Genomic DNA, 23,123 nt, shown 5'->3' on the forward strand with positions numbered 1-23,123 from the left:
TAAGAGCTCGCTCTCTCTCTCTGCCTCTCTTCTCTCTGTGTAACTCTTTCAAGTAAATAAATATTTTAAAAAGTCTCTCATTTGTACATGTTTTTGAAAGGACAGAGATGTCCCTGGCACCTCAGATGCTGTGGTTAATAAAACAGGGCTCCTCTTTTGCATGAGCTTAGACTAGTGGTGAGTAACTTTAGAGATGTACATTTTTTGTTAGCATTTGAAAAGCAAAGTAACAGGGAAAGAAGACAGGGAGAGAGCTTGAGAGACAGACAGATATCTTCTATCCCCTGGTTCATTGTCCAAATGGCCACCGCAGCAGTGGTTGGGCCGAGCCGCAGCCAGGACATGGAGCTCCATCTGGGTCTCCTACATGGGAGGCATGCACCCAAGGAATGGGACAATTTTCTGCTTTCTTGCCAGGCATTATCCAAGGGAGCTAGATAGGAAGTGGGGTTACAGGTACTAACATTCATGACCTTATGGGTGCTGACTTTGCAAGCAGCTGCTCAGACTGCTGCTCCACAACACAGCACCCTAGTTATGATTGTGTTAAATGCTTGATAGAGCAAGTGAATTCTAATCCATTAAGTCTGGAGTGCTGAGACATGTCTACATAGTCAGAGGTGGAATGAGGTAAAGGGGACCAGGGCATTGTTTTAGGAGAACAAAAATGAGAACTCAAGGGCAGGAAGGTAATGGATCGAAGCCAGAAGAAGGCAAGCAGGGAGAAGGAAATATTCATGTTTGGGAACACTGGATGACAGGATGTTTGTCTAAAGACAAGTGTGCTCACAGGAGGTTAGGCGCATGCATCTCACTGAGGCCCACTGCAAGGTCCTGCATCTACTTGCAGAAGAAGCTAGACCACAGCTTCTCTTTCCTGTAAGGGCAGGAATAGAGTTTGCAACTGGCAGACAAGAAAGCAAAAGTGAAGGGGGTGGGCAGGGTCAGACAGCTAAGCTCCAGTCAGATCACAAAGACTAGAAAGGATGGCTTCAGGTGCCTGGGCCCAGCCCTGTCCCATCTTCCTTAGACCCATCTGCTTTGGTCCAGGGACCAATGGGAGAGTATGAATGGAAGCAGCTCTGCTTTGCTGAACTTGATGCCCAGAGATGACCCACCAGGCTTACGCTGGGTGTCCGAGCCATACCTTGGGGAGCCTTGGAGTGGCATCCAAGAGGCCCTGCAGCCGTGGGAAGATCTCCATTGCCATGGGCCCCAGGAATTGTGCCCATGACACATCAGAGTACAGGACCTTGGAAATATTTCTTGGTAGTACATGAACAAATCCTGTCACTGTGCCTTGGGCCAACTCTTACTAAGGCCTTGCATAGCCCTTTAACCCTGTGGGGAATGCCAAGGATCCCACAGCACCTCAGGGATTCCAGCACGGAGGCAGCACTGAAGGAAGCAGGGAGTGAAATGTGCACTGAGATTGCAACAGGTTCATGTTGCACCATCAAGATGAGGACGGAGCAGCTGCCACCAAGCCAAGGATGATGGCAGGGATGCAGCAGAGGAGTTTAGCACAGCTTCCCGCCACTCAGCTGCCAAAGGCTGCTGGCCAGACAGCAGTGGCAGCTGTGCTGGAAGTGGTGCGGTGGAACACTGTTCTCCACCCTGCACTGGGGCTCGGCCATGGCGATGTCCTCTGCTGCCTTGAGCAGCATGGAGGAGGAAAAGGAGAGGCTGGAGCACTAGCACTTCTAGAAGATCACGAATGCTCTCAGCCACTATGGCCCCAGAATGTAAGAGTTGGCACATTGAATAGAAAGAGAATTTTGCTACCAGACATTTAAAGAAGAACTAACTCCAATTCTTCTCAAACTATTCAGAACAATCGAAGAAGAGGGAATCCTCCCAAATTCTTTCTATGAAGCCAGCATCACCTTAATTCCTAAGCCGGAAAAAGATGCAGCACTGAAAGAGAATTACAGACCAATATCCCTGATGAACATAGATGCAAAAATCCTCAATAAAATTCTCGCCAATAGAATGCAACAACACATCAGAAAGATCATCCACCCAGACCAAGTGGGATTTATCCCTGGTATGCAGGGATGGTTTAATGTGCGCAAGACAATCAATGTGATACACCACATTAACAGACTGCAGAAGAAAAACCATATGATTCTCTCAATAGATGCCGAGAAAGCATTTGATAAAATACAACACCCATTCATGATGAAAACTCTAAGCAAACTGGGTTTGGAAGGAACATTCCTCAATACAATCAAAGCAATCTATGAAAAACCCACAGCCAACATCCTATTGAATGGGGAAAAGTTGGAAGCATTTCCACTGAGATCTGGTACCAGTCAGGGATGTCCACTCTCACCACTGCTATTCAATGTAGTTCTGGAGGTTCTAGCCAGAGCTATTAGGCAAGAAAAAGAAATGAAAGGGATACAAATTGGGAAGGAAGAACTCAAACTATCCCTCTTTGCAGATGACATGATTCTTTATTTAGGGGACCCAAAGAACTCTACTAAGAGACTATTGGAACTCATAGAAGAGTTTGGCAAAGTAGCAGGGTATAAAATCAATGCACAAAAATCAACAGCCTTTGTATACACAGACAATGCCATGGCTGAGGAAGAACTTCTAAGATCAATCCCATTCACAATAGCTACAAAAAGAATCAAATACCTTGGAATAAACTTAACCAAGGACGTTCAAGATCTCTACGATGAAAATTACAAAACCTTAAAGAAAGAAATAGAAGAGGATACCAAGAAATGGAAAAATCTTCCATGCTCATGGATTGGAAGAATCAATATCATCAAAATGTCCATTCTCCCAAAAGCAATTTATAGATTCAATGCAATACCAATCAAGATACCAAAGACCTTCTTCGCAGATCTGGAAAAAATGATGCTGAAATTTATATGGAGGCACAAGAGACCTCGAATAGCTAAAGCAATCTTGTACAACAAAAACAAAGCCGGAGGCATCACAATACCAGATTTCAGGACATACTACAGGGCAGTTGTAATCAAAACAGCATGGTACTGGTACAGAAACAGATGGATAGACCAATGGAACAGAATTGAAACACCAGAAATCAACCCAAACATCTACAGCCAACTTATATTTGATCAAGGATCTAAAACTAATTCCTGGAGCAAGGACAGTCTATTCAATAAATGGTGCTGGGAAAATTGGATTTCCACGTGCAGAAGCATGAAGCAAAACCCCTACCTTACACCTTACACAAAAATCCACTCAACATGGATTAAAGACCTAAATCTACAACCTGACACCATCAAATTATTAGAGAGCATTGGAAAAACCCTGCAAGATATTGGCACAGGCAAAGAATTTCTGGAAAAGACCCGGGAGGCACAGGCAGTCAAAGCCAAAATCAACTATTGGGATTGCATCAAATTGAGAAGTTTCTGTACTGCAAAAGAAACAGTCAGGAGAGTGAACAGACAACCGACAGAATGGGAAAAAATATTTGCAAACTATGCAACAGATAAAGGGTTAATAACCAGAATCTACAAAGAGATCAAGAAAGTCCACAACAACAAAACCAACAACCCACTTAAGAGATGGGCCAAGGACCTCAATAGACATTTTTCAAAAGAGGAATCCAAATGACCAACAGGCACATGAAAAAATGTTCAAGGTCATTAGCAATCAGGGAAATGCAAATCAAAACCACAATGAGGTTTCACCTCACCCCAGTAAGAATGGCTCACATGCAGAAATCTACCAACAACAGATGCTGGCGAGGATGTGGGGAAAAAGGGACACTAACCCACTGTTGGTGGGAATGCAAACTGGTCAAGCCACTATGGAAGTCAGTCTGGAGATTCCTCAGAAACCTGAAGATAACCCTACCGTTCGACCCAGCCATCCCACTCCTTGGAATTTACCCAAAGGAATTTAAATTGGCAAACAAAGAAGCGGTCTGCACCCTAATGTTTATTGCAGCTCAATTCACAATAGCTAAGACCTGGAACCAACCTAAATGCCCATCAACGGTAGACTGGATAAAGAAATTATGGGATATGTATTCTTTAGAATACTATAGCGCAGTAAGAAACAATGAAATCCAGTCATTTTCAACAAAATGGAGGAATCTGGAACACATCATGCTGAGTGAAATAAGCCAGTCCCAAAGGGACAAATACCATATGTTCTCCCTGATCGGTGACAACTGACTGAACACCAAAAAGGAAACCTGTTGAAGTGAAATGGACACTATGGGAAACGGTGACTTGATCAGCATAACCCTGACTGTTAATGAACAACTTAATACATTATCCCTCTTAGTAGTTTTTTTTTGCCTGTTCTACTTAATATGACTGGTTTAATTCTGTAATTAATACACAGTTATTCTTAAGTGTTGAAAATTAACTGAAATGTGATCCCTGTTAAACATAAGAGTGGGAATAAGAGAGGGAAGAGATATATAATTTGGGACATGCTCAAGCTGACTTGCCCCAAATGGTAGAGTTAGAAACATACCAGGGGATTCCAATTCAATCCCATCAAGGTGGCATGTACCAATGCCATCTCACTAGTCCAAGTGATCAATTTCAGTTCACAATTGATCATAATGAAAGGACTAAGAGTCAAAGGGAGCACATAAACAAGTCTAGTACCTGCTAACACTAACCGATAGAATAAATAAAGGGGAGAGTGATCCAACATGGGAAGTGAGATACTCAGCAGACTCATAGAATGGCAGATGTCCTAAATAGCACTCTGGCCTCAGAATCAGCCCTAAAGGCATTCGGATCTGGCTGAAAAGCCCATGAGAGTATTTCAGGCATGGAAAGCCAAGACACTCTGGCAAAAGATCTCTGCGAGTGAGATCCCAGTGGAAAGAACAGGTCTTCAAAGAAGGAGGTACCTTTCTCTGAAGGGAGGAGAGAACCTCCACTTTGACTATGACCTTTTCTAAACAAGATAAGAATCGGGGAACTCAGAGGGCTTCCATAGCCTTGGAAACTCATGACTGGAGCATAGGGAGATTACTGATGCCATAGACAGGAGTGTCAATTGGTAAAGTCAACAACAGGAGTCACTGTGCACTTACTCCTCATGTAGGATCTCTGTCCTTAATGTGCTGTGCATTGAGATTTAATGCTATAACGAGTACTCAAACAATATATTTCACTTTGTGTTTCTATGGGGGTACAAACTGTTGAAATCTTTACTTAATGCATACTAAACTGATCCCCTGTAAAAAAAAAAAAAAGAAATTATCAACTCCCAACTTGACTCTCACTGGGATTAAACATGACAATAGGTCTGATCTGATTTCATCATCATTTAAAAAAATCATCTATTATTTTTCACTTTATGTTTCTGTGTGGGAGCAAACTGTTGAAATCCTTACTTAATGTATACTAAGCTGATCTTCTGTATATTAAGATAATCGAAAATGAATCTTGATGTGAATGAAAGGGGAGAGGGAGTGGGAAAGGGGAGGGTTGTGGGTGGGAGGGACGGTATGGGGGGGAAGCCATTGTAATCCATAAATCGTACTTTGGAAATTTATATTCATTAAATAAAAGTTAAAAAAAGAAAGAAAGAGAATTTTGATCACTTCCAGTTAATCAGCCGAAACTGCTTCCTCAATATCTTAACTTGGACAAGATCTCAAACTGCACTGATCCTAATCAAGACATGCTACTGACCATTGTGAACGACTTTATAAATATGTTTGGAAATAAAGGATATGAAGAATACGGAAAGAATGGAAAGATTTCGCCAGCATCTACACTTCACATGCAAGTTAAAATCCATACTGAGACACTTTGTGAGACTGTAGTGAAACTGGCGAAGCAGGATGGGATTCCTGCTGCCAGCCAATCATTATAAAAATGTTTTTTAAATTTTCCAAGATACGGGATCCTTCAAAAACAAATATTCCGGTACATGGTGCTAGACTATAAAGATTGGTCTGGAAAAATATCTCTGCTAGGTTGTGAGTGTCAAGGAAAGGAATGGACACTTTTGTGCTTTTCTTTGAGGTTTATACTAGAAAGATGCTCTGAAATTAATAAACTTTATCCCTTGCCCTTAGTTCCCTCAAATGTTCTATGAAGAAAGTACATAATCTGCATGCATCTAGACTGTTCATCATTTTTCCAGACAAAAGTTTCAGAAAAAATCTGCAATGTCACAGCGGGTGTGCATGTGGGAGGGACAGAGGCTGACATTGAAAGCCCCTGAAACTGGCACCTGAGCCACCTCCCAAAGGCATTGAAACAAGTGTGGTATGTGGAAGACACCCAGGACTAGAGCATATTCACATAGAGGTGTAGGCAGAGGTCCTATGAAGGAAAGATCGAACATTGCTGCAGAAACCTTCGTGTGTGCCCATTTCCCAATCTGGATACCCAGGAGAGTCATTCATCAAAATCTAGAACACTATCCAGAATATTCTGACGTCAATTATCTAAGACAGTGAAGGAAGGAGTGTGACCTCTTGATTACAGACTGCTCTGTCCTTTTGCTCTATTCAAGCCTCCCCAGGAAGGGCCATTTCCTTTGTACGCTGTAGCTGTTCAGATGTTAAACCAAGCCAGAAATACCCACGTAGACACAGAAAGAATGAGGTTAGGCCAAAGGTATGGGCACTCGGTGGCCCAATCCAGTCATTATGTAAAATTAACTGTCATACTATGACCACACAGAAAATAAAAAATAAAAACAAGATTAAGGCAGGGTTTCTGCATCCATAGCCATAATCCTTGATATGCATAGTCAGGCAGGAAGAAGGGGGCTGGAAAGGGAGAAGAGGTAAAAAAGGAGCCAAGAGAAGGGGTATACTAGGGGGCAGGAAAATGATGAGACTGAAAAGGCAAATGACCAAAGAGAAAAGAGTTCCTGAGGGGTGAGCAGAAGGAGTAAAACTCTAGGGTGAGAGCTGTATCTGAAGCCTGAGCCCCCACGCTTACCTCAACCCCTCCTCCCTCACCCATGACGACCAAAAATATCACTGGGCCAACCAGGGCCCATTTCCCAAAATACAGGAAGAAGGTATCAGAGTAGACATGGGCAGCCATCTCCAAACAACTCTCTCACTTGCACAAAAGGTTCATCCAAAGGCAGCTCCTCAGGACCCACAGCAGTGAAATGGGGGCTCCTGCCTGTCCTCATTTCTGGGCATCTTTGGAATTCAGTTTAGTATAGTAAACCACAGCCAAGTAATGAAGGCCAACACATGTGTGTGTGTGTGTCTCTCTAGGGACACATACTCACCGTGGATGGCCCTGCATTTGTTGACTGATGCTTCATAGACTCGTCTGTGTGATGAACAACCTCACTCATCCAGTCAAGTGATGGGTTCAGGAAGTGCATGCACCAACATCGAAACTTGGTTAACAATCTTGCAAGATTTCCAGCTTGGTAGGTCAGCATACCTGGGGCGGTTAGAGCCGACTATTGATTTCCTAGCATGGAGATCCCTCCCCTGCTTCCTCACAGGCTGAAACACTGGGGTTACAAGCTGTCCTGCATTCTCTTCACCTGTTCTTGCCATTATACTCCTGTTTATCTTGTTTGCCTAAAAGCTTTCAGGTGCTTGTAACCTAGCAGTCTCACTTTAAAACATAAATCAAGTTTTATTTCAGAATCAGGCTAAAGCCAGGAGCTCAAAACTTCTTCTGTGTCCTACAAATTGTAGCAAATACCAAGTATTTGAACCATCATCTGCTGCATCCTGGTTGCACAGCAGTGAGCTGAATTGAGAGCAGAGCAAACGGAGTGTTCACATCTCAAATATTCAAGAGAGTCAGGTCCTGGCCAGGCCATAGTTTGGAACCAGGTGGACATCTCCCACTTTTGTGGCAGGGACCCAGGTTCTTCAGCCATCACATGCTGCTGTCTGTGAGCTACATCAGCATGAAAAGCAATCTGTAGCCCTAGCTGTGACTAGAGCCCAATGCCCTCAGCTACAGGGAGGTGCTTGGTGTCATGAAATTGGCTTTGAGCCCTTCCCAGAAGAGCAGACCCAGGTGGGAATTTCTGCTAAGGGAAAAGACCTATCACTTCAACCCAATTCACCTGGCTTCTGCTCAGAAGAAATACAGTGAAAAGGGATTGCGAGCCCTTCTTGCATGTCCGCCTGACCTTCCAAGCAAAGCAATGCAGAGCCTTCTTGCCAAAACTGTTAGCATAAGCTACACAATGTAGACAAAGCCAAACATGGACAGGAGTGCACCTTAAATGAATCATGAGTATCTGACTATGCAGTCAATACAAACCAAACTGAAAACAATGTTGCTCCCTCATGTATCTCTCCTATTAATTTGGCTTTGTTGTAAAGAACTCTCAGAGAAGCATCTTATTTCTTTGGTCAAGAGGTCCCCAACATACACAGCTGTATGGTAAAATCGCCAGTGTGAGATTATGCTTTCTCATAGGATTAATAAGGATGGGAAGCTAGAAATCCCGGGAGATATGTTAGTGCTTTTCACAACTATGACTAGCCCCTGCCTGGATCATGCAAGTCAGATCAAGGTTGTGTTGTTTATGTGACTTTGATATCCCCAAGGTTTTCCAGACCTCACACATTTCATGTAACCAGATGCATTGATAACTGTTCGTCATCATCTACCAGGCTGCGAGGGTCAACTAACTTACTTAAGTGACATTCTCATGGGCCTCCGTCAACAGTCCCTAGTTAATCACCCCATGAATCCACTTGGTGTTTGTGACTGAATGCTTAGCATCTGACATCAGCCCTTTATATTATCTGCAGCGTACAATCAATGTGTGGGAAAGTATTAATTGTATACACATCTCCTATCCCTTGGTTGAGAGGTATCACAAAAGTCACCCAGGAAACTATTCTACCAAAAACAAACAAACAAACAAACAAACAAAAAAAAAACAAAAACCTGATAGGGTTTAAATAGCACTGTGGTTTCAAAGTGTCCATTAAAAGTTCATGGTTTGGGCCGGCGCTGCGGCTTAATAGCCTAATCCTCCGCCTGCGGCACCGGCACACCAGGTTCTAGTCCCAGTCGGGGCACCGGATTCTGTCCCAGTTGCCCCTCTTCCAGGCCAGCTCTCTGCTGTGGCCCAGGAAGGCAGTGGAGGATGGCCCAGGTCCTTGGGCCCTGCACCCCATGGGAGACCAGGAGGAAGCACCTGGCTCCTGGCTTCAGATCAGCGTGCTGTGCCAGCTGCAGTGGCCATTGGAGGGTGAACCAACAGCAAAAGGAAGACCTTTCTCTCTGTCTCTCTCTCTCACTGTCCACTCTGCCTGTCAAAAAAAAAAAAAAAAAAAAAAGAGTTGCCAACTTACACTGTCATGAAAACAGCTGAAATGGTGGACTTACATTCTGGGAAAAAGAAAAAAAGTTCATGGTTTGGAACTTTATTCAATGGGACAGTTTTTGGACATGGCACCTAATAGGAAGTGTGTCAGTTATATAAGTGGAGCCTCGATAAATGAATTAAGGTCTTTTCCCCAAGAGGGAACTCTTGTTCTTACAGAACTAAATTTGCAAGTGTGAGCCAGGCATGACGAGCCTGCTTCACACCAGCAGAAGCCAATTCATCCAGAAGTCGTTAAAGATATTTGAGAAGCATCACCAGCAACAGCAGACACACAACTGTTGTGTTGGTTATTTGCTCGAGCGGTACTATATTTATTTCCTGTGTGCTCTATTCAAAATTTCTCTTTTTTTTAAAGATTTATTTATTTATTTGAAATTCAGAGTTACATAGAGAGAGGAGGGGGGAGAGAGAGAGAGAAAGAGAGAGAGAGAGAGAGAGGTCTTCCAACCACTGGTTCACTCCCCAATTGGCCGCAATGGCTAGAACTGCACCGATCCAAAGCCAGGAGCCAGGAGCTTCTTCCTGGTCTCCCATGTGGTGCAGGGGCCCAAGGACTTGAGCCATCTTCTACTGCTTTCAGGCCATAGCAGAGAGCTGGATTGGAAGTGGAGCAGCCAGATCTTGAATTGGTGCCCTTAAGGGATGCCGGTGCTTCAGGCCAGGACATTAGCCCACTGCGTCACAGTGCCGGCCCCTCCAAAATCTCTTTACACTCTGTTGATTGAACCAGTTGTAGAAGTGTCTCAATTAAATTTGAGCTTAGAAAACTAATTTTATGACAATGCAATTTCTGTCTGCCGAGTATATTTTCATAAATTTCTTAGAAAGATAAGCTTAAATTCTCTCCTCTGTTTCAAACATAATATTCTTATTTGACTTTAATGTCAACCACTGCTATAGCAGCAGTATCCAAATCATATTCATAAACAAGGAAACTAGAAAGATGCTGAAATGATGGGCTTGTTGTGATGTAATCTGGTTTAAAAAGCATTCTTGGCCGGCGCCATGGCTCAATAGGCTAATCTTCCGCCTGCGGCGCCGACACACCTAGTTCTAATCCTGGTCGGAGTGCTGGATTCTGTCCCGGTTGCTCCTCTTCCAGGCCAGCTCTATACTGTGGTCCAGGAGTGCAGAGGAGGATGGCCCAAGTCCTTGGGCCCTGCACCTACATGGGAGACCAGGAGAAGCACCTGGCTCCTGGCTTTGGATCAGCGCAGCGGCCATTGGAGGGTGAACCAACAGCAAAGGAAGACCTTTCTCTCTGTCTCTCTCACTGTCCACTCTGCCTGTCCAAAAAAAAAAAAAAAAAAGCATTCTTAAAATCAAGCCTATTCCTTTGTACTTTGACAAGATTATGTTAAGAATTACTACATCTATATTCTCTTCTGGATTCAAGATGGTATTCAGAGTGCATTAAAATTTATAAATCTCAGGCAGAATTTTAGAGTTTTAAAGAACCTCAGGGTTTTCTATTATCAGTTCATCAGCATCTTAGGGACAAATTACAAAGCTTCAGAGAAATTGCTGTGACTTGCTCAGGGTTCCCCAGCAGTAATGGAAGCATGGCAGGGACAAGGCTAGAACAAGGTCTTGTGGGTGTTTTGGGTTTTTTTTAAATGTATTTTTTGAGAGGCAGAGAAAACAAGCTCCTGTCTGCTAATCCAATTCCTCAAATGCCAGAAATTACCAGGTCTTGGCCAGGCTGAAACTGAGAGCCAAGAACTCCATCCAGGTCTTGCCTGTGCGTAGCAGGAACCTAACTACTTGACCCATGACCTGCTGCCTCTAAGGGTGCACATTAGCAGGAAGCTAGAATCTGAAGCTGTGCCTGGACTTGAACCCAGATGTTCCAATATGAAATATGGGCATCCCAACCACTGTGTTAACCAGTAGGCCTGTCCTGGACCAAGGCTTGCTAGTTCCAAACTCTGTTTGCTCCATCTCCAGTGTCTGGATTGCAGTCACAGCCTTCTATGCCATTGCTCTCTGCTCCAGTTTCTTCCTACCTCTGTAAATCCTTTATAAATGCTACCAGCCAGCTCTTCCATGTGTTTTCATCAAGGTATTTTCTGGTTGAGAAACCTAAAAGGATGGTGCAGATTTGCAGCATTACAAATTTTCTATATCAAGTCCAAGTTGGCTATTTTTTGTCCCTGGTTTTGAGTCCTTCTTTGCTAAAACAAGTTCCTTTACCTCTGTGAGCCTCAGGCTTCTCACCCACAGAGTGAAGATAATGATGCCTGCACCTTGGGGGTGATCTGAGGATGGAGTGAGGGGCTGTGTGGATGATGATGGAAAACTCACCTCATGCCTGCTTCCAATAGCACACACTGGCTCTGCTCATTTCTCTCTTGGGTTCAAGATAAATAAAAATTGGAATTATTCATCTGAAACAAAACAAAAACAAAATGTCAAACATGTACCTGCAATGGCTTCTCCACCAAGGAAACACCCAGAAGGGGGAATCCAATGCTCCTACTTCCTCAGGAGCATCTAGGACATTTCCCATTTCTACATATCCAGAGATCCCTAGTATCTCTTTCAGTAGCATTCATGGTTCAGGGCATCATATGGCTCATGTGCAAATGTAAAACAGTGCTTCTTGGAATCATTTGTCATCCTTAAGTTATATGCCAACCAGCCCTGTTACAATGAATCTTTGTTGAAGAAGGCAAGCAGATAATGGTTCCTATGCTCAAATTTTGTGACATTCATACCCAGAATGTTGAGAGGAACCATCACCAGGAAAATTCAATGGCTGTCAGCTGTGTCAACTGGGGTGAGGTCTTTCACTTCCCTGCCCCTAAGTTCTCTCACATGTTCTATGAAGGGAGGGGGTGCCCTCTTGATCAGACTGTTCAGTCCTGTTGCTCTATTCAAGGTTCACCAGGAAGAGCAATTTCCTTTACAAACTCTAGCTGTTCAGATGTTAAATCTACTCAGAAATTCCCATATAGACACATCGAGAATGAGGCTGGGCCAAATGTATGGGCGGTTGGTGGTTCAGGCCAGTTATATAAAATTAATGTTCATACTATGAGCACACAGAAAATAAAACTCCAAGATTAAGGCAGGATTTTGGCATTCATAGCCATAACCCTAGATAAGCAAAGACAGGCAGGAGGAGGAAGAAGGGTTAGGAAGGGGAGAACAGGTTCACAAGGGAGCCGAGGGAAGGATTTTACTAGGGAGCAGGAAAATGATGAGGCTGGAAAGGTGAATAGCCAAAGACAAACAGTCCCATAGGGTCAAGCAGAAAGTGTAAAACTCTAGAGTGAGAGAGCAGTTTCCTAAAGCCTGAGCTCTTGTGGTTCAGGCTATCCAGCAGCTCATGTGCAAATGTGACACACACCCTTTCTTGGGATCATTTTTCCTCCCAGTGTATATGCCAACTGACTCTGGTGTGATGAACTTTTGGTGAAGGAAGAAAGAAGACAATGGTTCACATTTTATAAGATGAGAAACAAAATGTTGTGAGGATCTGACCATCTAGAGAACACCATGCCTGCCTGCCAGCTGTGTCACTTGTGGCCATGGCTTTCACCACCCTGACCTGTAGTTCCCTCAAATGTTGCATGAAGCAGGTACATGATCTGGATTCACCTTGACTGTTCATTGTTCCAGAGAAAAAGTTTCAGAAGAAGCTTGTAATGACACATTGTTCTGCATGAGGAAGGGATTCGGGCTGGCCATTGGGAACCCCTGAAATTGGCACTCTAGCTACCCCCCAAAGCATTTTAAAAAAGTGTGATGTATGAAGAACCCCAGGACCAGTGCACATTCATGCATAGTGGCCATGTGTTTATTGTTAGAAGGAAAGTTGGAGAATCCAGATGACTGAGAACAAAAACAAAAGATCAAGATAACTCTGGGAAATACCTGTTGCTCTGAAGGTGTTTCCTGAATGTAGAGAGGGAACAAAGTTTAATGCCACCATGAAAACCAACTACACCACGACCCTCCTCAGCTCCTGCTCTATTTGAGAGGATGGTGAATCGAGGATGGTTTTATAGTTGTCCATACTTTCCTTTTATTTCTTATTACAATTAAAAGAGAAATACATAAACATAATTAGAAATAAGCATGTTCGTGCACAGAAGTTATAATAATGTTATTTTTGACCAAGAAAAAAAAAAGGGTTGGACTGAGGCGTATAGGAACATTGTCTTTGTGTGCTATTGCAGGTGGCATCAACTCAGGCTAAGTGGCTATGTATTTTAGAATGTTATACATAATATACATTTGAGATTTTTTACATATTTGGGGCATGCATCCTTACTGGTGCATTAACTAACAGGCCCAATTCAAACCCCATATTGTCTTCTTGACCCAGTAATTTTCCTCAATAATGTTCTTCTTTGTCTCCCATATTAATCTTGCCAAGGTAAGTATTGGTAATAAGAACAAAAGTATCCTAAACATGTACAAATAGGAAAATGAGAAGGGAATCAAAAGTGTTCACTACAAAATCCAAGGAAATGAAGAAAATGCTGTGTGGGTTGAAATGAGATAAAAATAGTCTAAGAGAGAACAAAAAGCAAATGTAAAATTTCAGAAGTAATGTCATAATTATTCCAATATAAATAGTGTCAACACTCTAATGAAAAAGCAGATATCAGAATGCTTTAAAACTAAATCCAACTGTATACTGTCTACATAAAATCACTGTAGATTCAATAGAAAGGAGGTTCAAAGTGATGGACAGAAAAGGAAATGTAGAATTGTATCATAGGTAAAAAATCCAACTGGTGTGGTTATACTACCATCAGACAATTATATGAGAGACAAAAATCATTGCAGGAGACAAAAAGGACATTACATATTGATACAAATTACTGTGTTAAGAACATATAAAACGGAGGGGCCAGTGCTGTGGTGTAGTGGGTTAATCTTTCCACCTGCAGCACTGGCATCCCATCTGGTTGCCGGTTCTGGTCCTGGCTGCTCCACCGCCAATCTAGCTCCTTTCTCAGGCCTGGGAAAGCACTGGAAGATGGCCCAAGTCCTTGGGCCCCTGCACCCATGTGGGAGACCTGGAGGAAGCTCCTGGCTCCTGGCTTCAGATTGGCGCAGCTCTGGCCATTGCAGCCATTTGGGGAGTGAACCAATGGAAGGAAGACCTTTCTTTCCTGATTCTCCTTCTCACTGTCTGTAACTCTGCCTCTCAAATAAAATAAATAAAATGTTTTTAAAAAGAACATACAATATGGAATAGGCATTTGGCCTATTGGTTAAGATACCAACCAGTTAGGATGCCTAAGTGCCATATGCATATACTTGGTTTCTAGTCACAGTTATGGCTACTGGTACCTGTTCTGCTAATGTAGATCACAGAGAGAAGTATGTGATGGCACAGGAACCTGGGTCCTGGCCACCAATGTGGGATATAGCTATAGAGTTTCAAGCTTCTGGCTTTCGGCAAACCTGGACCTGACCGTATTGAGTATGTGGGAAGTAAACAATCACATTGCTTTGCTCCCCATCCAGCTCACTGCTGTGCAAATAGGAAGCAGAAGATATTCGTTCAAATACCTGGGGTTTTGCCACCATTTTGAAGACCCTGATTGAGTTCTGTACTCTTGGCTTTGGCCTGATTATTCCCAGGCTACTGTGCTGATTTGATGATTAAATCAGAAAGTCAAAGATATCTCTCTCTTTCCCTCCCTATCCCCCCTCCATCTTTGCCTTTAAATAAGTACATCTTTTTAAAAATCACCAGAATAAAACTTGACTCTTTGACAAATGAACACATATTACAAACACTTAGATTACAAAGGAGAGACTCAGAATCTTAACTCAGAAATGAAACATAGACTGTTACCAACGAATTCACAGAAACAGAATTATAAGAGAAGTCTATGGAGAAGGAACTCCAAAAAACCAGATAATGAATATTGGGAAAAATTCCCTGCAAACATGAACGCCATCGAAATTCTTTACAGAATAATTATTAATCATCATAGACATAGTACAAAAATGATGGTTAAGAACAATGCCATGGCATTCATGTTTTATGTGTAGTATACCAGAGTTAAAACACAAATTTAACTGGTTGTGATCTCTGAGTTTTGTGTTGTAGAAGCAATCAAACCTTCCTACCATGGAGGATAGAACAGAAAAAGAGGTGTTGGTAGGAGAGGGGCTACATCTTGGCCTCCCAGTGCAACCTGTAGTTCTCAGCACAGAGAAGCTATTGTAGAATTGGTCAGCTGCAGCCACCACACTCAGTCAGCAACTGAAAAAAGAATCTTAGGAATGGGAAAGATATGCCCATTTCTCATTTACTATTATGAAGTTAAATACTTCTCTAACTCCAGTTTCAATAACTGAAGATAAACCTCAGTTGCCAAAAGTGGGCAATTCTGTAGTCAGATGTTCCTATGTGTTTCTTTGTGCTTATTGTTGCTGGTGCTGCAGTTGGATATCTATGGCCTTCTCATCTCACATCAGTCAGCAGATCAACTATTCATTGTAAAGGTAGCAGCGGGGTGCTCCTTGAGTAACTATCTTGTGAGAATGCAGTAAGTGAAATACCAACAGAAAGATAGGAAAATTACGGGTTCTGGGATATAGAAGTGTCCTTTTTTCTTAAATAACTACAAGATACCAGGTTCTGGTGTCGGAGCAGACCACCACATTTTCTTTTTTCTTTTCTTTCTTTCTTTCTTTCTTTCTTTCTTTCTTTCTTTCTTTCTTTCTTTCTTTTTTTTTTTTTTTTTGACAGAGTGGACAGTGAGAGAGAGAGAGACAGAGAGAAAGGTCTTCCTTTTGCTGTTGGTTCACCCTCCAATGGCCACTGCGGCCGGCATGCTGTGCTGATCCGAAGGCAGGAGCCAGGTGCTTATCTTGGTCTCCCATGGGGTGCAGGGCCCAAGGACTTGGGCCATCCTCCACTGCACTCCCGGGCCACAGCGGAGAGCTGGCCTGGAAGAGGGGCAACTGGGACAGAATTCGGCGCCCCAACTGGGACTAGAACCCGGTGTGCCGGTGCCGCAAGGTGGAGGATTAGCCTAGTGAGCCACGGCACCGGCCAGACCACCACATTTTCAACCTGTCAGCAACAGTTTCCAACTATGGCATTTCTATAGTGATCAGTGAGGTAACGTCTTTCAACTCTTTCTACTCAGAAAGATGGCATTCTCAGCTCATCAGAGACCAGGACCACTTTCTTGATGTATAGAATGTTCTAGGTATTGGAAGCCAGATCAGACCTCAATAGAGAGATAACCTGGTCAGAGACAATGACCACTTCCTGAAATGTATGTAAGGAAGCCATTTCTCAATTCACCAGAAACCAGACCCCTGAAGAAAACATATGCAAACATGAAACAAAACAACAAAGCAGGCCCCAACATAGGCGATTGATCAATCAACAGGCAATTGCTAAATAAGCTGTGTTGTCCACAACCTTACTGGAACACTCCCTTGGATCCCCTCCTCAGTGAAACTTTACTTCTCCTTTTTCTCACACTCATTATCCAACCTGAAATAAAAAACTGACTCAAACTCCTGCAACAATTTGATTCTGTAATTCTTAATTGTGATTTCAAATAGATTATTTTCCTAGGACATGCTGACAAATATGGAAACAATTATGGTTGAAATAATTTGTCAAAATTGCTGAGGGCTGTTCAGAGAAGAAACAGCCAAGTAATGTTTAAGACATAGGGTTCTAGGCTGGCACTGCGGCTCGTTTGGCTAATCCTCCACCTGCAGTGCCGGCACCCCGGGGTTCTAGTACCAGAGGGGCCATTGGATTCTGTCCCAGTTGCTCCTCTTCCAGGCCAGCTCTCTGCTGTGGCCCAGGAAGGCAGTGGAGGATGGCCCAAGTGCTTGGGCCCTGCACCCGCATGGGAGACCAGGACGAAGCACCTGGCTCCTGGCTTCAGATAGGTGTAGTGGCCATTTGGGGAGTGAACCAATGGAAGGAAGACCTTTTTCTCTGTCTCTCTGTCTCTCTGTCTCTCTCTCTCACTGTCTAACTCTGCCTGTCAAAAAAAAAAAAAAAAAAAAAGAAATCATCAAAAAACAACAAAAAAAAAAACACATAGGGTTCTGTTGTAAGAGTGACCATATCATTTACCAAGAACCCCAGTATTGAAGACTATCACAACAGGCTAAATATACCAACAGATATATTTGAGGAAGCCATGAACATTCACTCTATAGTGCAGTCATGGAGCAGCATTTGATAGCAGACTAATACATTTGTGAATCTGTAATTTCTAGAGGAATAAGGACCCTCATGTGATATCTTTTTTTTTTTTTTTTTTGACAGGAAGAGTGGACAGTAAGAGAGAGAGACAGAGAGAAAGGTCTTCCTTTTGCCGTTGGTTCACCCTCCAATGGCCGCCGTGGCCGCTGCGGCCGGCACGCTGTGGCCGGCGCGCTGCGGCCGGCGCACCTGGCTGATCCGATGGCAGGAGCCAGGTACTTATCCTGGTCTCCCATGGGGTGCAAGGCCCAAGCACTTGGGCCATCCTCCACTGCACTCCCTGGCCACAGCAGAGAGCTGGCCTGGAAGAGGGGCAACTGGGACAGAATCCGGTGTCCCGACCGGGACTAGAACCCGGTGTGCCAGCGCCACAAGGCAGAGGATTAGTCTAGTGAGCCGCAGCGCCAGCTTATCTTTTTCATATTCATTAAGATACTCCAAGATATTTTGCTTCTCCTTATCATACAGAAGCAAGATGTCAAATAGAATACATAAACTTATGTTCAGTAATTACTGAATTTGAAAGCATTTGAAAGCAATTTGTTTCCTTTATTTATTTCTTGGAGGTTTAGAAATATATATCTATATATTTTTTCATACATTAAACACAACCATTCACATGCTAACCAAGACTAGGAATACAGGGTTACCACATGCTCACAGCACCTTCAATAATGGTCAGCTTGTAGCCTACAAAAACACTCTACAAGCTCTAGTTTTTCAGAACTAAAGGAAGAAGAACCAAGTGGCTTTTACCAGGTATCACGGGATAACCATTTATGCCTGCCTTACCAGTGAGGTAGCCTGCTGTCCGTGACTCAGAAATGAACAAATCATGTTTCTGATCTTTGAAACAGGATTTCATTCACTTATGGAATAAAGCAGGAAGGCCACACAGCCGTCTCAACACAGCAAGTGCCAGAAAAACGCCATCTCTGTGCTGGGCCATGACATTAAGACAGAAGAGTTTCCAGAAACTGAGGCCAAAGAACTAATACTTAAAACCACTGGGGAAGTGACATTTCTAGGCTCATGCTCTATGAATGGAAATGCCACCCAAAGGTCTCTGACACACGACAGAGCAGAGCCACCATGCAGCAGAAGGCAGTGATGTTAGACACAGAAGCTGTACGGGTGGGCCAGGATCATTCAAGCACCAAAGAAATCTACTCAAGCTGCTCCACACTGTTGACTCCTCCACGGTTTCCACCATCCAAACCTGTAGCTTTGCTGTCACAGGAGCCATGGTCACTAAGAAAGAAGGGCTGACCGTATGAAGGAGGCAGCCCCAGCAGATGGCCCTGCTGTCGAGGCTAAGCACTGCCAATGCAGAAGCCAATGCAGCATGGCCTAGCTCCCCGCAACAGTAAATTTCCATGGCATTGTTTGCTGTGCCGCTGTCCTGCTACCTTGTTGCCTGCATGCACGGGGCGAGGCTGCTTCCAGGGAACAGGAAGGGAAGTTCACACTGTCAAGTAAACCCATCGGCTCTACTCCAGGCTGCTTAGTGAAACAACAGTAACACATACATTCATCTCCACTGCTGCCGTTCCTAACCAAAAATAGGCCTGAATTATAACAGGCATTCAAAGGAACCTGCAAAGCAATAACCTGGAGGAACAAATAGCTAGAATAGTTGGACTCCTAGAAAGCAAAGCAGACCAGAAAGAAGCATGAATTTATCACTGACCCAGGTCCAAATCACCAAGAAGCCAGACAGAGATGGAACATCACCCAGAAACTCTCCCTCCACACCCTATTTTTTACAACACATGGTTTAACTTCTATCCACAGCAATGGACTGAGATATGTTAATTCAAATTGTGATGTTTATAAAAAGCAAAGGAAACCCGGCCGGAAGCTGAGCGCGGGCTGGCTCGGGCCTCCACCGGCGGGAGGGCGGCCGTTGGGGCCGTTGAGGTGGCGGCGACTCTGCGCCCAGGGCTCCAGATGGAGGCGGCCCGGGATCCCAGGCCCAGGCTCTGCTGCAAGCCTGGCGGGCGGCTGGACATGAGCCACGGCTTCGTGCACCACATCCGACGGAACCAGATCGCCCGGTACCTCCACGCCCAGCGCCACCGCCACCCTTGGCCTGGCCCGGCCGGCTGCCCCTGACTCCCGCTAGGCTCCCCGCAGGGACGACTACGACAAGAAGGTGAAGCAGGCGGCCAAGGAGAAGATGGCTCTACCCGCCCAGGCAACCCAGACTTGGAGGAGTCCAGTGAAAGCAGCAGTAGTGGTGGCTCTGAACTAGAGCCTTCTGGCCATCAGCTCTTCTGCTTAGAATACGAGGCGGACAGTGGCGAGGTCACATCAGTTATCGTGTATCAGGACGATGACCCAGGAAGGGTGAGCGAGGAGGTGTCTGCCCACACGCCTCTGGATCCGCCCATGCGAGAGGCTCTCAAGTTGCGTATCCAAGAGGAGATTGCAAAGTGCCAGAACCGTCACTGACCAACTTGAAAGCATTCTTTGCAGGCTGGATTCACTGCCCGTGGAAGAATTCTGCCCAGGGAGCTCAGCCGTAGCCTGAGGGCACCTGCACCACTGTTTGATCTTGACACTGCCAGAGCTGCTGCATCCCCAGGGTCATTCCAAGACTCCACCTGGCCCATGTCCCCCACAACCGTTTACTGGTTGGCCTGTTGACCAGCCTCATATTCTGGAATTCTCTGAGAATTCGGTGTGGCTGACTTGGTGTTCTGGGAGCACAGGCTTGAGGGCGAACCAGGGTCCATGAAGCCTTTCGCCATCATGCTGCGTTCTCAGAGGTCACATGCCTGGCTGCTTCGTGTCCCACCCAGCTCCGTGAGCGCTGTTATGTCATAGTTCCTTTCCTTCATGTTGTGCTCACTTCACTTCCACCCGTGTTTCCCTGGACTTTTTTTTTTTTTTTTAGCTTTATTCTTTGTTTTTCCTTTTCTTCATATCTCTGCCTCAGGTCGAATCTCTCAGTTCTCTCCCCACCCCCTCAACAGGACTGTGCACCTGCTGCTGCTCAGGACCTTGGAGGGGGGGACTGTGAGGCTCTGCCTTTCCAACAAGTTCTCCAAGTAATTCTGATGCCAGAATAAAGTGGGAGACCTTTATTTCTGAGGCCCACTCACAAGCACGTCTCCCTCCCCTCCCATGCTTTTGTGAGCTGCTTGCATGCGCCACACCACTGTCAGACAGCAGACCTAGGAAGAAGATCCTGGTGCTAAACTGCAAGGATTTCTTGCAGCAAAACCTGCCTGGAGCTGCAGAATTCCAGCTGCAAATAGCTGCGAATAGACTCCTCTGCTCAGGACAACCAATGGAGAATTATCAAAGCAAGCTTGAAACTAACTCTCCAACCGTGACTTAAAAGTCTAGACCATAAGTACAAAGGGAAACTCAACATTAACAATAATTGCCTGTTTGGAGCCCTAGTTGCAAAAAAAAGGTGGGGGGGGGTACTACACAACTCTCCTTATCTGTTCCCTCTCCCTGTCCAATGTCCTGTCCCATGCTTCCTCCCTCGCTATCTCAAGGATATGCATAAGGCAGCTTCAAAAAGTTCATGGAAAGTGGAATCGAAAGACAGTCTGAATTGTCTGTGAACTTCTTGAAGCCCTCTGGTGTACGTATAACTGAGGTCCTGAAAGAGTCCCAGGGTAGCGCTGCTCTTCCCGAGGGAACATTTTTTTCTACCACAGGGTTAGGCTAAGGTCTGAAGTCCACAAGACATCGTGTGCACCAAAGTTTCCAAGGCACGTCTATCTGCGAGCAAATCGGCGTGACCTCAGTGACTTGAAGTTTACAGCTTAAGTGAGCCAGTGAGCCCTGGAACTTCCTGAAACCAAAGCCCCTTGGCCCCCTGGTTTCTCCACATCAGGGTCTCAGGATCAGGCTGGCAGTTCTATTGCAGCAGTTCTTCTCCTAAAAGACACCCAAGAGAACTGTTGGTTTGTGCCCCGCACTCCTGAAAATCATCTCCCTCCAAATGGGGCAAGGCGGCTCCTTCAGCTACGCCATTAGAACGTGGAATGCTGAGTTGCAGCCTGCAGCGCCAGGGAACGCTGAGACAGTGAGTGAGGCAGATAAGGTCGAGGGGCCTGGTTGTGAAAGCCAGTGAGCAGAGTGCTGCAAACCCGCAAAGCTGCACCAGGTTAAGTGCCTTGAACTTACCAGTCCTGGGCTCAGGTCTACTTTCAAAGGAGAAAAGTCTTTGCCCTCTACTTAGGCAGCTGGCTAAAAGTGCCTTCTGTTCACTACCCTCCACAGCCTGGGTCATGGAGGCTGTGCCGAGCCCTACCCCCGTTCTTCACACAGCCTAGAGGACCAGTCACTCTAGTCCTCCAGCTCCTCAATGGATCCTATGGTTGGGACATAGGACTTCACTGGAATTCCATGATGGCTTAGAAGGAAATACTTTCTGGATTCATCTCACAACTGGATCACCTGTGTCCTATTTTTATAGAACTCAGAACACCAGAGGGTTGAAGTCTGGGGGCGTGACCCCTGACATTTGAGCTTCTGTTCCTGTTTTGTGTGGAGGGAAGTTGTCAGTGTTTACACATCGTGTCCTTTCGTGTGTTTGTCATGGGATCCTCCGAGATCCCCTCAGGTAGATGGATTGAAACTCCTTGCCTCTAAACTTGCTTTTCTTGCAGCACTTTGCTTATCAAGTGTATGTAAAACATTTTCTACCCAACAGAGCACTCTAATCCGTGTAGCATGACCTGTAAAGCACTAAGCCTTGTACCTGGAAGAGAGCCTGTCCATCAGAACTGGGCTCTTGGAGGCAAGGCTGCCTCTCTGCAGACGGACAGCTTCAGCCTTACCGCTGACTGCCACCCCCTACTGGAAGCCCAAAAATGGTACTATCTCATCATCACCGGACCTGCCTCCAGACACCTTCCACCAGTTACAAAAATTGGTGCTTTGCCATCCAGGACTGTGTTCTCCCACTGACTCCAGGATGTCTCAGGACTGCCCTGTGTTGTGTGGGACAGTGGCAACACTTTTGGACTAAATAGAACTTTCCAACTGGCTGCTTCATAATCAGTGTTCGTTTGATTAGATAAATTCTTGGCTGTCTTAAAAAAAGTCTGATAGGCATATCTCTCAGCATTCAATATGTAGTATTAATTCTTAACTGAAGGTAAGCCTGATTAATTCTTAACTGAAGGATTTTAACGCTTTGTGTTTCCTGAGCCAGCAGGTGATGTCATAGGTACAAGGAACTTAGGCTTGCAGGGACTTTGGGCTGTGCAAGAGTAAACACTAAACCTTGAATCATAGCCAGTTGGCAGAGATAGTGCTTAAAGAATGTAACACAAGAAAGGAAGGGAATTATACAACTTTTTGGTTTGTTTTTGTTTTGTTTTGTTTTTTAATTTGAAAGAGCTCCCATCCATTGGTTCACCCCCCAAATGTCCACAATGACCATGGCCTGAGCTGGGCTAGGCCAGAGCCAAGCTTCAGTCAAGGTCTCCCATGTGGATGGTAAGAATCCAGTTACTTGAGCCATCACCGCTGCCTTCCAGAGTCTGTATTAGGGAGCTGGAGCCAGGAATTGAAACCAGGTATTCCTGGTGGGACATGGGCATCCTAACCACTGGGCCAAACCACCTTTCTC

General features: G+C 44.8%; 2 pseudogenes; both read left to right on the forward strand.

The window, feature by feature from the left end:
- The first annotated feature begins 1,445 nt into the window (after positions 1-1,445).
- LOC127489951 (carnosine N-methyltransferase-like) lies at positions 1,446-6,060 on the forward strand (annotated as a pseudogene).
- Positions 6,061-19,453: 13,393 nt separating this feature from the next.
- On the forward strand, positions 19,454-22,380 carry LOC127489703 (UPF0561 protein C2orf68-like; annotated as a pseudogene).
- Positions 22,381-23,123: the final 743 nt, after the last annotated feature.

Source organism: Oryctolagus cuniculus, chromosome 12 (assembly GCF_964237555.1).
Source record: "Oryctolagus cuniculus chromosome 12, mOryCun1.1, whole genome shotgun sequence".
In the NCBI taxonomy this organism is placed as follows: domain Eukaryota; kingdom Metazoa; phylum Chordata; class Mammalia; order Lagomorpha; family Leporidae; genus Oryctolagus; species Oryctolagus cuniculus.